Here is an 11,614-nt window from a genome sequence, read left to right on the forward strand (position 1 = left end):
CTGGTGCATTGTAGGATGGAATTACATTAGTGTAACCAAGAAGGATATAAAATATACTTGGTTAGGATGTTGACTAAAGGATAATTACAGTTCTATATGCAATAGGGGAGAATGGAGGAAAAGAACTGAGTTGGAGAGGATTTAGGATTCTTTTTCTAAGTGTGAAGAGAAATCATTGGGATTAGGAGAGGAGAGAGTTGAGAAGGGAAGTGATGAGATCAGATTTGCGTTTTGAAAAGATCACTCTGTAGTATTGACCATGGACAGTAGGGAGTGAGGGTGAAAGCAGGGAAGTGGAGGAGGTTATGTCAGTTATGTCACTGGTAGGGTAAGAAACAGTGGGGCCTTGGACCATAGTGCTTGCGTTGGATGTAGGAAGAAGTGAACTGATCGAAGATACATTCTGCAAGTAGAACAGACAGGACCAGCTGATGTCTTGTATGTGGGACTTGAGAGAAAGAAAGGAGGCAAAGATAACTCTCAAACAACTGGAATGATGGTGCTGTCATTTGTCTAGAGATCAACTGCAGAAGAAACAGGATTGGGAGAACGTGGTGAAATCAATAGTTTGAGACCATGTTAAGTTTGAGATGCCTGTTGGACACTCAAATAGATACTTAACTAGGTAATTGGAACTTTGAGTCTGAAGTTTGGAATTGAGGTTAGGGCTGGAGAATGACATTTTAAAGTCCTTATTGTATAGATGATATTAAACGTCATGGAATTGGATGGGATCGTTGACAGAATAAGTATAAATAGAGAGGAGGTTCCATGCCCAGTTCCTGGGATAGAGAGAAGGAACAGTGAGTGAAGAAGGGGGAAATCAGACAGTGTAGGATCTAGGAATCAAAGTGGGGAAAAATCCCGATAAAGAGGGAATGATCAACTTTGTCAAATGATTCTCAAAGCATGACTGCAAAGAGAACTGAGAGTTCATTATTGCCCTGGCATTATGGAGTCGCTTCGGACGTTAGCAAGAGCAGTTTCATGGATATGCGGGGAATGAGAGCCTGATGGAGGAGTAGAGTTCTAGTGCCTTCTCTAAGGTTTTGTAGGAGAGATCATGATGCAATTTGTTTGTTACATGAAGGGGTTGGAACTTCATCATGAGTTAAATAGCATTTTAGTAGGAGAGGAGATGCATTCAGATTTGCATTATAGAAAGAGTACCCTGGATGTAAGATAGTAGAAGGAAAGTCAACTTGAAAACTGTTGTTGAGGGCGATGGCCAGAGCCAAGGCTAGCGGCAGTGGTGGTGGAGAGAATAACTTGATTTAAAAGAAGTTAAGGAGATGGAATCCACAAAATTTGAAGATGGATTGCAGGTGAGAGGTGGGAGAAAAAGAGGTGGGTTAAAATCCTGACTCTACTACTTTATAGCTCTCTTAATGTCTCTGTAAATCTGTAAAATGTAAATCAGTAATGTCTCTGTCATCTGTAAAATGAGGCTAATAACAATATCTACTTCATAGGTAAATTGGAGGATTAAATGAGATAATGCATGTCATATGCTTAGCACAGGATATGGTAGCTATTGAGACCCATAAACAGAATCTAGAACCTTTTAGGTTTCCTTCACCCTTTACTAAGCACCCTCTTCTTGGAGACTGATACCTCTTTATTCAGCAATAAGAGCTGACATCTTTTTTGAGGAAGGCAGCATTAACCATTTGTAAGAATCCACAGCTCAGGGGACTTTTTGCCCGGAAGATGACATGATTCGTATTTAATACTAAGTGTTATATAATCTATATATTATTATTTCATATCATCAATGAGACTCAGATATCAAAAATCACTTTGACTAAAAGCCTTCACTCAGAGGTGGATACAATTGGCTGTTTTTGTGATTGACAATCAGTGATAGTTAGGTTCAATGGGACAAAAAATTTTACATGTAGGTTGATTTGCATATATCATGCCTTCAATTTGTCCACACAGATTGGGCACTTAGGTACACAATTATCCAATTAGTGGGAGTCATTTCCTAATTGTGGGAGCAAACATGATAATTGAGCCCTCAAATGGCTAAGCACTCAGGATTTGCTTCCTTTTAGGAAAGGTGGCACTTTTGAGTTTCATGTTGGAATTAAAAGCATCTGACAGCTAAGCATCCCTTTCCTAAATGAATGGTGGTGTCACTGCAGCACGGACTGAGCATGGTAGTTTAGTAACTTAAGAAGCTATTAGATCTAGAGTTTCCACATGAAGATTGTGGTTATTTTACTTAATATTTTGTTGGGATTTCTTGTCTTTGTGTGTACCACTGGACCATCAGGGAATTTTGTCAACAGATGCTGTTTGTCTCTGCCTACCTTGGGAATCACCTTTGCCTGCATAGGGATAACAGTGCCTTTCCCTCTGGTTGTGTATCTCATTAAGTGGAAAGCTCTTGCTACAAGGGCAGGAAGATTCTCTTTCTCCATCCAGAATGCCCTTGCATGTGACTTCACTGTTTCTGACATTCAGATGGACCTAGGGAGGTTTCTATTTCTGTCCAATCAAAAAAGAACTCCCTGGTGGGACCAGCAATATAATATCGGACTTGGAAGCTTGATTCTGGCTCAGAGCCCAGTTTGATGGAAAGCCGCTGGAGAGCCACTGGTGGAGTTGCTTGATGAAAGCAGTCTTCCTTCCTGTTTATTAAAAGAAGCTCAGTAAAATGGAGAATAAGACTTGGACAGAAGCTACTTAAAGGAAGAAACACAAATGGAAAATAAGCATAGGAAAAAATTCTGAGCATTGTTAGCCATCAGGTAGATGCAGATGAAAACAAGAGTGAGACTGGGGTCTGTTGGGTGGTGGGGAGCAAGGGGAGGGATAGTATTAGGACAAATACCTAATGTCTGTGGGGCTTGAAACCTAGATGACCAGTTGATGGGTGCAGCAAACCACCACGGCACATGTATACCTATGTAACAAACCTGCATGTTCTACACATATATCCCAGAACTTAAAGTATAATAAAAAAATAAAAGATTGAAAGAATAAAGTCCTCATTATCTTAAAAAAGAAAAAAAGAGAAAATAACAGTGAGATACCAATATACCCTCTAGAATGATCAGCAGCCTCAAATATTGGTGCAACTGTGGGGCAACTGGAATTCTCTTACATTGCTGGCATGAGTGTAATAAGGTACATCTACTTTTAAGTAAGGGTTCGGCAGTTTCTTAAAACATTAAAGTACACCTAGCCTATGATTCAGGAATTCTACTTCTAGGTTTTACCCAGGAAAAATGAAGACATAGTCTACGTAGAAGCTTTATTCATAATAGCCCCAAACTGAGAACAGCCCAAATGTCTTTCAACAGGTGACTAAAAAAACAAATATGATATATGCATGCAATAAAATACCACTCAGCAAAAAAGAGAAGTGAACTATTCGTTCATGCAACACTCAGAAATACTGAAAGATTCTATTTCTTTCTTTCTTGCTCTGTCACCTGGGCTGGAGTGCAGCTGCACCATCTCAGCTCACTGCAACTTCTGCCTCCCAGGTTCAAGCAACTCCTGTCTCAGCCTCCCCAGTAGCTGGGACTACAGGCGCACACCACCACACCTGGCTAATTTTTGTGTTTTTGGTAGAGATGGGGTTTCACCATATTGGTCAGGCCTGTCTGTTGTAATGAATATTCCTTGAAATCTCAGAAACTTTGCCCACTAGCATTTTATTTCTTGCTCATCAACAGAGGTTTGCAAGTGGGCAGCCTTCCATGAAGTCACTCAGGGACCCAAGCTCCTTTCCTCTTGTAGCTCGGTCTTCTTCTTGGTTGTCAGAATACTCTCTGTCCTGCTGGTCAATGGGGAAAAAGGGGCCAGAGACGGCACACCTGCTTCTCATCTAATTTGTGTTGGAGAAAATGAACATCACTTTTATCATATTTAATTGGTGAGAATGAGTTACATGGCCCCACCTAGTTGCAAGAGATACTGGGATATGTAGTCCTGAGATGGATAGTACTTCCCAGCAATCATTCTCTACTCTGCTAGGGAAGAACCAATGTTTTGTGGCCAAGTAGCCATTTGTATAACAATTCACACCTTTCAGTTAACCTCATTCTTTCTCTCCCATTTCTCACCCAATTGGAGCTCACTTCATTTGAGAGGCTTGCATGCCCTGAAGAAGTCCCATGGATGAAAACAGAAGTGCTGAGTTCCCCAGCCAGACAGGCTCACCATGGGAGCCCTGAGGTTTATAAACCACAATTCAGAGGCCGTTCATCATCTGAGAAATGAGGAGGAAGGCTGCCAAGGCCCTGCTCATAAAACAGATGTTCTTTCAGTGGATAAGAGCAAAAGAGAAACAAAACTAGAGACATGGAAAGCCCAGGAAAGTAGCCGTCTACCTTGAATAAAAAGCACAACATCCCTAAAATGATTCACGTTCTCTTTTTTTCCTATGTCCTGCCCTCCAGGGGGAAAAGAATAATTTTTTTTCCGTTTAATTATGTTTCATTTTAAACTGAATTAATAGCTGTTTTTCCAAACCCAGAAAGTGTGGGCATTAATTTTTCCCGGTGCAGGATGAATACAATGATACTGTACTGATGACTGCAGGTAACACAGGTTTCATGATATGTTTTGCTCTGCCATCTTTAATAGATACCACACAGAATACATCAGCCTCATTTCAGCTATAGCCATTTATTCTTGTTAGGGAGCCACTGGTTGACGTGAAATATTAAATGACAAGGGTTAATTCTGTCCTCAGCAAAGAGCTCCTGTCTAATTTCCCATAAGGCTGCACAACAGGTCAGTGTGTTAGGCTTAAAATAATAGCCTGTTCTGGTCTTCTCCAGGCAGGTTTTGCACCATGGCTATGTTGATGAATCTTGATTTTGCAATTGGAAAGCAAAGCTGATTCCTGCTGTTACCAGGAGGAATTGGGGGCATGATTGGTGCCAGGCTGTGCAACAATGGTCTTGATAATTTGGCCCTCGTAACTGATGCATTGTAATTTTCTGCTAGTTCCCTGTGACTGATGGGAATTTCTGGGGTCCCTGTACTTTGCACACTGATGTCTCACTTTTAACTCTCCCTGTTTCTTATCCAGGGATTGTTTGTGTAAAATGAAAGGGTTGTTGCTTTAAATTACACTGATTTTTTATTAAAATGTTAAACAACCATACTCAAGCTATATTCACTTATTAAAGCACGTTATGCAATGCATTAGTAATGAACAGAAGCACTTTACTTAAAGATCTGCTTATAAATCAGTCGAAAATGAGGAAAGAGAGTCATTGTTTATTTATGAAGCCTGGGAAAGAAATTATAGAGAACAGACTTTACGTATCCTCCTATTTTAAAAACATTATGAAACATTGATTATATGTTTGCCATTAAGTTTATGCTCCTGCTGCCCTTATATTCCTGATATATTATTAATCTTTCTTAAGAATTAAAACTCTGAAATCTACTTTAGGTATAAGAGTGGAAAGCTTTGGTGGTAGGCTCTAAAGTTTGCCTGGGCAGAATTTGGGGTTGGGTATTCTTTCTCTCACTATGTTGAAGGCTGAAGACACATAGGAAATGTCTTCAAAATGTGTCATCCTCAATGGGAGTGTTTTCTCATTGCCCAGGGTCCACTAAAGACCTGCTTCCTAGTAAACACAAATTAACAAGCATTCACTGGGTGTTTCGCCTTAGAACCAATGATGGGACCATGGTGGTGTTTGAATGCATGAAATAAAAAGACATTATGACCAGACAATTCTGGGAAATCCTTACCCACACCATAATAGTCCCTCTTAACAAGATTTCTGGAGTGAAACTGTCACATAAAATTATAACAAATAGGATAATGAGGTACTGTTTTATTGTTTGGCTAAGATTCTGCTGAGAGCCGTGATATTAAAATTTGCCGGTAAAGTAGTTTAAAATAAATATGTGGGCTTATATAAAAATCTATTGGGGCCTCTATTAGCCTCTAAATCCTAAATTACTATCTGCTATTAGAGGAAGTGATGAGTTTGTCTTAAAATATGCTTGAGGAAAAGAACAAAGGGATCAGGATGACCAGACTCACTGCCCTATAGAATTTGGCTTCTCGGGTGGACCAGGCTGAGGGAGAATGATGCCATATGCTAATAACCATAACCAGTCATTGCCCTGGAACCTGGACAGCTATAGAAATAGTAGTTCCTTCTCTTGAGGAGGAGGAAGAAGAATTGAATGAAGAGCTTCTTTGAACCTTCTGTTCTTGCTATACCTACTTTGTGCTGGGTTTTTACTAAGTTGATGTACATACAAAAGTAAATAATAATTAGTCCCCTGCTTAGAAACTGCTCGAAATCTAGCAGTGGAGGTGGACTTATAAACAAATGTCTCAGCATACTGCAACAAAACGGTAGTAACAATAACAAGAATTTATTGAGCACTTATCATGGGCTCTAGGCTAACTGCTTTATAAGTTTTTACAAGTTATAAAGGTATCACAGAGAAGGGAGAAGTTAGCTTGTCATGACAGGCTCCTTGGAGGAGACATTTGTGCTGTGGCTTAAAGAAGGAATTGGTGTTCTTCAAGTGGAAAGGAGGTGAAGGAAAATGAATTTGATAATGGTTCAGGCCAGGCGGTGCGGTTCACCGCTGTAATCCCAACACTCTGGGAGGCTGAGGCAGGTGGATTACCTGAGGTCAGGAATTCGAGACCAGCCTGACTAACATGGTCAAGTCCTGTCTCTACCAAAAATACAAAAAAACTAGCCAGACGTGGTGGCAGGTGCCTGTAATTCCAGCTACTTGGGAGGGCTGAGGCAGGAGAATCCCTTGAACCTGGGAAGCAGAGGTTGCAGTGAGCTGAGATCGTGCCACTGCACTCCAGCTTGGGCAGTAGAGCGAGACTCCATCTCAAAAAACAAAAACAAAAATAAAAAGTGCAGAATACAAAACTAACATACAATTATTAGTTGCATTTCTATACACTAACAACGAGCTATCCAAAAAGGAAAATAATTCACATTCACAATAGTATCAAGAAGAATAAAATACTTCAGAATAAATTAAACCAAGGAGGTGAAAGACTTGTATACTAAAAACTGTAAAACGCTAATGAAAGTAACTAAAGCAGATACAAATAAATGGGAAGACATCTAGTGTTTATGGATTAGGATAATTAATATTGTTAAAATGTTAAAATGTTAGTACTTTCCAAGGTGATCTACAAATTGAATGTAATCCCCATCAAAATTCTAATGGCTTTTTTTTTTTTTTTTTTTGGCAGAAATGGAAGAAAATAATTCTAAAATTTGTATGCAACCACAAAGACTGCTAATAGCCAAAGCCAGTTTGAACAAGAAGAATAAAGCTGGAGGCCTCACACTTCCCCGTTTCAAAATATATTACAAAGCTATAGTAGTAGCATAAAAAAAGATGCATAGACCAATGGGTAGAATAGACAGCCCAGAAATAAGCCCACTTATATGTGGTCAGTTAATTTTTAACAAGGGTGCTAAGAATACATAATAGGCAAATGATAGTCTCTTCAATCAAGTATGGAGAAAATTTGATATCTACATGCAAAATAATGAAATTGGACCATTTTCTTGCACCAAAAAACCAATGAAAACGGACTAAAGGCTTAATTGTAAGACCTGCAATCATAAAACTCATAGAAAAAACATAAGGGAAAAGCTTCTTGATATTGGCCTTGGCAGTAATTTTATGAATGTGACACCAAAAGCACAGAGAACAAAGGCAAAATAGAAAAGAGGGACTACAGCAATCTAGAAGGCTTCTACACAGCAAAGGAAACAGTCAACAAAATGAAAAAGCATCCAATGGAATGGGAGACAACATCTGCAAACCATACAACTGATAAAGGATTAGCATTAAAAATATATAAAGAACACCTACAACTCAATAGCAAAAACCAAATTAAAAAACCAAGCAAGCAACCAACCAAATAAACAAAAAGCCCCAAATAACCCTTGGGCAAAGGAACTGAATAGACACTTTTCCAAAGAAGATATATAAGTGGCCAACAGGCATATGAAAAGTGTTCCACATCACTCGTCATCAGGAAAATTCAAATCAAGACCATAACGCAATATTGCCTTATCCCTATCAGAATGGCTACTATAAAAAAAATAAAATAAAAACACAGAAGATACATGTTGGCAAAGATTTGGGGAAAAGGAAATTCATGTACACTGTTGGTGGGAATTGGTGCAGCCACCATGAAAAACAGTATGGAGGTTCCTCAAAAAATTAAAAATAGAGCTATCATATATATGATCTGGCAATCTCTCTTCTGGGTATGTATTCAGAGGAACTGAAATAAGGATCTTGAAGAGGTATCTGCCCTCCCACGTTAATTGCAGCATTGCCTCAATAGCCAAGACAGGGAAGCAACCTAAATGTCCGTTGATGGATGAATGGATGAATAAAATGTGGTCTATATGTACAATAAAATATTATTCAGTCTTAAAAATGATGAAAATCCTGCTATTTGCACCAATATAAATGAACTTGAACTGAAGGGCATTATGCGAAGTGAAGTAAGCCAGATAGAAGGAGAAAAGCTATATGATTCCACTTACATGAGGAATTGAAAATAATCCAACTTGTAGAAGCTGAGAGTAGAATGGTGGTTGCTAAGGGCTAGTTTCGGGTAGGGGTGGGAAGACGGGGAGGTATTAGTAAAAGAGTGTAAAGTTTCAGTTATGCAAGATGAATACGCTCCAGAGATCTACCAAACAGCATAGTGCCTGTAGTAAATACTGTGTTGTATGCTTTATAATTTACTAAGTAGGTAGATCATATGTTAAGTGTTCTCTGTCTCTCTCTCTCTCTCTCACACACACACACACACACAAACACACACAATAACAAAATGTGTGGGAGGAATCTTTTGGAAGTGACATGTATATTTTCTGGCACAGATTGTGGTGATGGTTTCAGGGGTATATACTTACTTCCATAGTCATCAATATGTATTCATTACATACATTTACCTTTGTGTATGTCAATAATACCTCAATAAAGAGGCTTAAAATCAGAGGTGAAGTACATTTCTGATAAGTGAAACTGTGTGTTTAGAATGATGTAATCCTGAAACAACCTGCTGTATTGGAGAAATGGTAAGTATCTTGGAATCTTCCAAACATACATTGGGAGGACAAAACCGGTGTGAAATGAGTTTCAAAATCAAGGTAGAGTGAAATTATAATGTACTTTTTATGTAAGGACAAAAAACTGGGGAAGTATTCTACAGACAGTAGTCAGTCAGTTAAAGGATATATAAATAAAGGAGAGAAAGGATTGCATTAACTCTTTGTAAAGCTCATTCTAGCTTCCATGGGGAAGATGGTCAGAGGAAATGAGACAGGTTCCAGACAGTAGTCAGTGAGTCTGAATTAAGTAGAGGGGATCATTGAGAGTGGAGGACAATTTGAAAAATATGTGAGAAGTAGAATTGATAACATGGCGGCTAACTGGACAGGAGGAGTGAAGGAGAAGAAATAGTTAAGCATGACTTTCATGTTCTATTAGATGGCAGCCCTGGTACAAAGACTGGAGTCAAAATTAAACCCCACTCCTGGTACGGGTTTCGATTACAGATTTTTTTGGTTGAAATCAAGACCAGTTTTCGATGGCTGCATTTTTCATCCTGCCCCACTATAAAGCTATTCATTCAGTGTCTCTGGGAAGTTGTGTATGGGAGTTGTCCTTATTGCCACCCTCAGTTCTCCTGTACCACATGTTGGAACTCTTTTTTTTTTTTTCTTTAAAAAGGTTGGACTTTTACTTATTTATGCTAGGGTAAACATCACTGACAGCACTTCAATGGTACACATGAACTGAGAAATGCATGTTCATAAGGACTGAAGACTGGAACTCAGTTTCTCAGTTCAAATTCTGATTTAGGTGTTTACCAGTTGCATAACCTTAAGCAAGTCAGATAACCTTAGCTTCCTCATAGCAAAACGAGGATTAAAAGTACTCATTGCTGAATTGTTTTGAGGATTAGAAAAACATCTGGCATGTAGTAAAATTTCAATTAGTATTCATTTTTATTCTTCTAAATTAAACAAATAGCATTTTTAGTGGTGGAACTTCAGACACCAGAAATGGGAGTGGGTAGAGACGGTTGTGTTTTCAAGATCTGACAAATGACCTTGAGATTTTACATTCTATGGTGGTTACCACTCTGTTTATATGGGGACTTCTTTGTTCTGTGCTTCATTTTCCCTTTCACTGAAACTTCTAAAAACAAGTGCAAATTCTTTTCTTGTATGCAACTGACACATATGACATGTATTTTCATTTCACATTTTAGGCAGGGGCATTCATAGAGGATAGTTCTCAGTCCATTATAAGATGGAAAAATTAGGTTGCAGCCAAAGAGTTCATGACAAGGGTAGAATCCCCCTAGCACAGGTGGCTGGAAGACTTGGAAAAAGAGAAAAACCAGTAGTGTGTTAACCTGAGGTGCCCTGAGTAATTATCATTGTGAGACACTTGCAAAGTATGTAATGAAATGAGTGCTGCAGATACAAATTCCCCAGGAAGAGGAGAGAGAAAAATCTTTCTAGCACAGAGATTTTCATTTATTTCCATGTAAAGGGAGAAGATACAGGTTCACTTAGTGAATGTCTTTTTCCAACCTCATATAGGGCAGTGCTCAGAATACAAATCAGGAAGTATGAGCAATTCCTATACCTTGTGTAATTCCAAGGGAAGATGTTACAGGGATCTGTCATAAATGCTCTGAAAATTGAGTGATGAACTATAAATATGTTATAAACATTGCCTTCCTTTGGATGTCTGGTGGATCCTGAGAAGCTTAACATTTGAAATTGGTGTAAGTCCATGAGATGACTCCCCTTGTTATGTTTTCTGACAATAACAGTCATTACAATACTAATTTACCCCAGGAATTAAGGTGATCTTTTATTTTTAGTAGTGATGGGAAAGTCCTGATTTAGTCTTTTGCAGGCTTTCCATCTTTCTATTTCTATATAATAGAAATCCAGATTGGATTTCACCTGCAGTAACCCAAGGGGTTTAGGATAGGGAAGAGTTTACTTCAATCTTTTCTAAGTTACTTGGTCTCTGAAGTCAGGCAAACTGGGTGTATATCTCAGCTCTATCACTTACTTGCCATGGAAACTTTGTCAAATTTATTTGAGCCTCAGTTTCCCTTCCTATAAAATGGGGGATATTATCTTCTCAAAGAGATGTAAAGATTACATAGGAGAATTAAGTTACTTGGTACAGTAGCTGGCTTATAATACATACTCAATAAATGAGTATTATTATTACTTTGATTCTGACAACAGGCTCTTTAAAAAGAATAATAGATATGTTGGCTGTAGGGACTACAGAAGACATAGTCAAAGAAGGATGTAGGGGCACCTAGTTTCTACCTCCACCTTAATCCTTACCCTTGGTCCCATTGTTACCGGAAAGGAGTCCTGAGTCAGATCCCAAGAGAAGGTTGTTGGATCTCATACAAGAAAGAATTTAGGGTGCATCCACAGAGTGAAGTGAAAATAAGTTTGTTAAATAAGTAAAAGGGTAAAAGAATGGCTACTCCATAGGCAGAGCAGCAGTATGGGCAGCTCGACTAAGAATACCTATAGTTATTTCTTGATTATAGGCTAATCAAGGGGTG

The 11,614-nt window shown here is 38.7% G+C and overlaps 1 long non-coding RNA gene across 1 annotated transcript in view; it reads left to right on the forward strand.

The window, feature by feature from the left end:
• LOC126944553 (uncharacterized) overlaps window positions 1-8,569 on the forward strand; it is a 60,481-nt gene extending 51,912 nt beyond the window's left edge. Inside the window, exon 3 of the long non-coding RNA XR_007722102.1 lies at window positions 7,220-8,569. This is a non-coding gene — a long non-coding RNA (uncharacterized LOC126944553). The remainder of the gene's footprint in view (window positions 1-7,219) is intronic.
• The last annotated feature ends 3,045 nt before the right edge of the window (window positions 8,570-11,614 follow it).

This window comes from Macaca thibetana, chromosome 20 (genome assembly GCF_024542745.1).
Source record: "Macaca thibetana thibetana isolate TM-01 chromosome 20, ASM2454274v1, whole genome shotgun sequence".
Taxonomy (NCBI): domain Eukaryota; kingdom Metazoa; phylum Chordata; class Mammalia; order Primates; family Cercopithecidae; genus Macaca; species Macaca thibetana.